The sequence below is a fragment of the Phyllostomus discolor genome, chromosome 8, assembly GCF_004126475.2.
Source record: "Phyllostomus discolor isolate MPI-MPIP mPhyDis1 chromosome 8, mPhyDis1.pri.v3, whole genome shotgun sequence".
In the NCBI taxonomy this organism is placed as follows: Eukaryota; Metazoa; Chordata; class Mammalia; order Chiroptera; family Phyllostomidae; genus Phyllostomus; species Phyllostomus discolor.
Window position 1 is genome coordinate 64963994 of NC_040910.2, and position 5173 is coordinate 64969166.

The following is a 5173-nucleotide window of genomic DNA, read 5'->3' on the forward strand; positions in this document are numbered from 1 at the left end:
TATAAACTGTAATTGAAAAAAAACTAATTGAATTAAAAAAATGTACATGCTCTCAGCCAAAGCCCAGAAAATAAATTTCACTATCATAATTAAATGAGGGAATATGTGCCAGACACAAAGTAGATGAAGCTGAAGCTATTTTTACAAACTAGCTGTTAAACTTTATAATAATTATTTTGAAATCTGAATAAAATGGATGCTTTTCAATAAAAATATAAATTATTGAAATTCATTAACCAAGCAAGAAAGCTGAAGGAGAAATTAAAAACACTGTAAAAAAATTTATAAAGGCCAAGAAATTCTATAGGTAGTATAATTCATGGTATTGGAGTTCAATTAATAGTACTGTCTATAGTTTAATAATTGTATTGCCCCAAATAAAATAAGCACCAATCAAAAATGAAATGAATATTTTTAACACACAAGAGAAAACAGAGTTACTATACATACTACATAAAATTAAATTAACAAATTAATTTTTAAATATATTTAACTGTTGATAAATAGGCAAAGAAGATGAATAGAAATTGCAATATTTTTATATGAAAACATTTGAGCTCATTATGAACCAAATAAAAACCATGAGCCATTATTTTTGTATCTGTCAATTATAATTTCTAATTAAAATATCCAAAATTTGTATGAGGAAGTATTTCTACCTTGCTGGTGGGTGTGCAAAATGGTTTAATCTTTCTGGAGAGCAGCTAGGCAATTCACATGCAGGAGCCCTAGAATCTTGCTTTTTCCTCCACCCAGCAATTTCTTTTTAAATAATGCATCATAAGGAAAGACCTGGGCTGGGCCTAAAGACTTAGAGCCAAGGAGGTTTGTGGTTTGTAATACAAAAATCCATTGTTTGGGGTAGCAAAAAATTGTATATATACATATGTATAATGAGAATCAACCTTATAACTCAGCTTGCATAAAAATTTTGTTTAGGAATAGTTTTTATTATGAAAAATGTAAGTTACAGAGCAGCATTTTCAGTATGGTTTCAACTTTTAGTTTTTAAAAGAGAAAAAATAGAATGTGTGAGAAAGAAGAGATATAAAAAGAAAGTATGAGACAGTTATAAAATATTTCCATTTCTCCATGTGGTGAGATTTGGACAATTTTAAATTTCCCTCTTTTTGCTTTTTAAAAAATTTTCTCCAGAATCAACATATGTTACTTCTATAATTGAAAAAATAATAGTGATTTTTTAAATGCATGAACTAGTGTATGTTAAAGGAAATTGCTGGTTTTCAGAACCCAAAATTAAGAGTTTTCCAGTGTAATATTCTGCTCAACAGAGTAAAGGAAATTTTCCTCTCCGTCATGCATAGAAATCAGCAACAGGCAAGAAACTCCCTCTGCTTCCAGTTGATTTAAGGGTTCAATTTCTTTAGCCTGCCACGTCTCTCACATGTTCAAAGTGCCAAATAAAGCACAAGCTTTTCAGTTGCCTCATTTTCCTGGGTTGTAAGAAGTCATCTGATTAAACTAAAATCCTGTGTACTGTTAGATGTTTCAATTAATGAAACAGAGTTATACCATGTATAGCGGTTCAAACTAAATAAATGTAGGATTTCTTCCAAGCTGCAGAGAAAGGCTGAGTTCAAAGAGTTACCTTAGAAATTGGCACTCAGAAATCCCGCCAAAGTTGGAACACAGAGGGAACTAGGGGTCTAATGGCTAAACTTGCTTTGCATCCCATTGGAAGCCCCTAGGGAAGCAGAAGTAGAGGGAAGTGGAAAAATGATGAGTGTTAGGAAATTACACCTGAGAAAAATGATTATGATTACTTAATCCTAAAAATGAGAAGGCTCATCAAAACATCACTGTTTTTAAATATTCAAAGAATTATGATGAAGAATAAAAACGAACGGGATTTTAAGAGATGTGAAGATAGAAGCAAACCTCCTGGCAGATTAATTATTGTTTATGGAATACTACAGCAGGGTACTGACGGCTGTATTAGTGTTCTCTCTATTGGAAATTCTAAGTAAAAAACAGAACAGTGTCTGCTGGGAGTCATCCCTGAGTGGAAAAGAATAAGAACCACAGTGACTCACTCCCACTACCCATCTGTGCTATCCTATGCCTACTCCCTGGCTCCCTTGATGAGCTTACTGGTGTTGAGCAGCTAGGGGTTTGTCTGAGGGTTAGACAGGTGCACATGTGGAGGTCACAGGGGTCTCAAGGAGGCGAGAGGTCACAAAAATGTTGAACCATTTTGCAAATGTCTTGGGATTAGCAAAGAGTCTTCAACTGTTTTTCAAGTGTTCTCAGATCTGCTAAAATCCAACTGTGGTTTGCCCCTGAGGACTTTTTCATCTAAATGTTTTATGCTTGTTTATTTTAAGAAAAACATAGGTTTGGTGTTTCTGGATCCATTTACACTTAGCTCATTAGATGGGTTTGTGAGCCTGTTCAATGTCCAAGAAACCTTATGGGATTCAAAGGAAGTTGCCTCTCAACTGAGGAGTTCCATTTGACTGGTGTAAAACAGAAGCAAACTGCAAAGAGCCTTTGGTTCAGCTCTCTCTTTCAAGAAACTCGAGCAGAGTCTGAACTTGACAATCCTGCAATGGTTCTTAAGTTGCACTTGTGTTTAGGCATCAGTGTTTCCCTCGCATTCATTGTGCAGAAACTAACAAGTTGCTTGAACAAGGGAGAATGTGTTTGAATTAGAATTGATGTCAAATGAATTGTCTTCCTGGATGAAGCTTTGCTAGGAAACATGAAGAAGTCAAAAGTTCAAAAATCAGCATGGACAAGCCTTCATCTGTTGGTTTTCTGATCTCATTTTTATCCAATGCTACATTAAATGGCCAAATGTTCGACTCTGAAAATGTCATTCAACATGTATGCCTTTGTTTATACTATGTGCACTGAACTGTGTTGGTTAGAAAGTTTAAGAAACAGGTATTATATATGGTCCATGCAGCCTTTGGAGGCAGAGTTTATAGGTGTGAAGCAATTAACGCAATTAATTATGAATTTCATGGTACAAAGTTCAAGGTTTATAGAAATTCACAGGAGAAAAGGATCTGGTTAAGAGAGTGATGTCAAAGCAGGAAGAACATTTCTTACAGGCTTGCAGTGGAATGTGCATGGTCTATGGGCACAAAGAAGTCTATACAAGTTTGAGTGGAGTGGAGCGTTCTTGTATATGGGAGCAGAGAAAAATAAGAGTTCATCAGAGAAAGGCCTTCACAACCAAGCAATGTGTTTATTCTTGATGCAGACAATCCTAGAGTACCACTATTGGTTTTGAAGCAATACACATGGAAAAAGCAGTACTGAAGCAAAATTAATAGAAAGGGAATGTGCAGGATGAATACAGAGGGACTTAGCTAAGGTCAGGGAACCCAGTTATGAAGTTGTTGGGATGATCTAGGAACAAAGTGTATATACAAAATGTTGGTAGTCTCATCTCAAATAATCCTTTGAGATGTTTTTGCTGGCTTTTGAAGTAGGACAGCAATAGTTATATATTGGCAATATCAAATCATTCAAAATAGTAACTACAAGTCCAGAAGTAGAGAGAATTCAGGGGTAGCTTGATCCAGCAGTTCAATGATGTCACCTAGACTGCAGTTCCTGTTTCTCTATCTCCTCTCTGCCTTTGACCCTGTCAGCTTTCCCCAAAGCCTGGCTCCACTGTCAGGAGAGCAGTGAATTGCAATTCTTTTGGAAAGAGATGGGGGAGGGGCGTGGAGAGAGAGATTACTGTCCCAGATACCCTTAGCAAATGTCTCCTCTCAGTTCCTTGGCCTAATATAAAATGCTCATCACTGAACCAAAGACAGCAGCCAGGGCAATAAGGTGAAGGAATTGTATTAAGCCAATAAAGGCCCACCTTGAACTGAGAGAGGGGTCAGTCTCACCCAAGGTCATGTTGCTTTAAATAAAATCTGAAGTCCCCATAGGAAGGGGTGAAGAGGCAGTGGATACGAGAAGGAATAAACAACTGTCCATGACAACATGCCTTAACTATGGGTTTGCCTTCTCCTGCTACACTGCTGCTCCTAAAGGCACAGGGGCAGGGCAGTGCTAGGACAAGACAACCATGCAGCCAAGGAGGCTCTGCCCAACACAGCAGCCAGGTAGTCCTAAGAAGCAAATAAGGGAGAAGGCCCCTCTGAGCCCAAGCAGAAGCCCTGCCTTATACCCGCTGCTGGCTGGGGGCTGGGGTGTGGAGACAATGGAATCCAGAAATGGTCAGGGGCACATATGTGGAGTTGTTTCTCACCAGTTCAAGGATAATTATTAAGTTCACCAGAAAGCCCTGATATTTAGGTCATCGTGAAAATGAAGCAAATAAAATTGCCCATAGAATTGCAGATCTTAGGACAAGGGTAGAGTAAGATTCTCCATCTTGTCACTAATACTCACTTTCGTGCTGCACAACACTTTTGTAATAGTCCTGAAGCACCTAGATTGTTCCTAACACCCCAGCCTCATACTGCAGACCTCTTTCCTTGCTGTAACTGGTGCCTGAGAGCCCATTCTCCTCCTGCCCAGTGGGTTATTTCTGCCTTAGTTCATTACCAGAGACTTCTTTTCATCGAAACTTATCTCTCACATTCCTGCCCATTAACACAGCCTCCGAAGCTCTTCCTGTAGCATATCCCCATCCACGTGGCATGGCACTTTCTGGAGAACTTCATGCCACCTGCCAATTTAAAGATTTCATGGTGCCTGTTCATCTGGATCATTTATTTTGGGGGAAGAAATAAACAAGACTGACGCCCACTACTGTCTCTGGGGACAATCTTTATTTCCACTTGCTGGGCATCAAAGCCAATCTTTGGTGACTTATAGCTGCTCTCTGTCTGGTTCTGTCTGCAGATCCTTTCGATGCCTTTGCACCTGGAGGTGTTACAAATGATGCTTTTGTTTGTAGGCAGTCCCAAGACAGCCAATCTAAAACTAGACTGGTGTTTGCATCATAAAACAAATCACTGGCCTCAGGGGGACTTGGTGGCCTCCTTCTCCCCTTTTTTTTTCTAGTTTCTTCAGATGCATGGCCCCACCAGGCACCATACGCTCCACCAGGGGGACAGCTGGCTGAACAAGACCAAAGAGAGCAGTCAGCTGGATGCTTACTTTATGATGACTCAACAATTCAGCAATAAATAATAAAAAAAATCAACTTTAACTGCTCTTTCTAAGTGCACTCCAATCT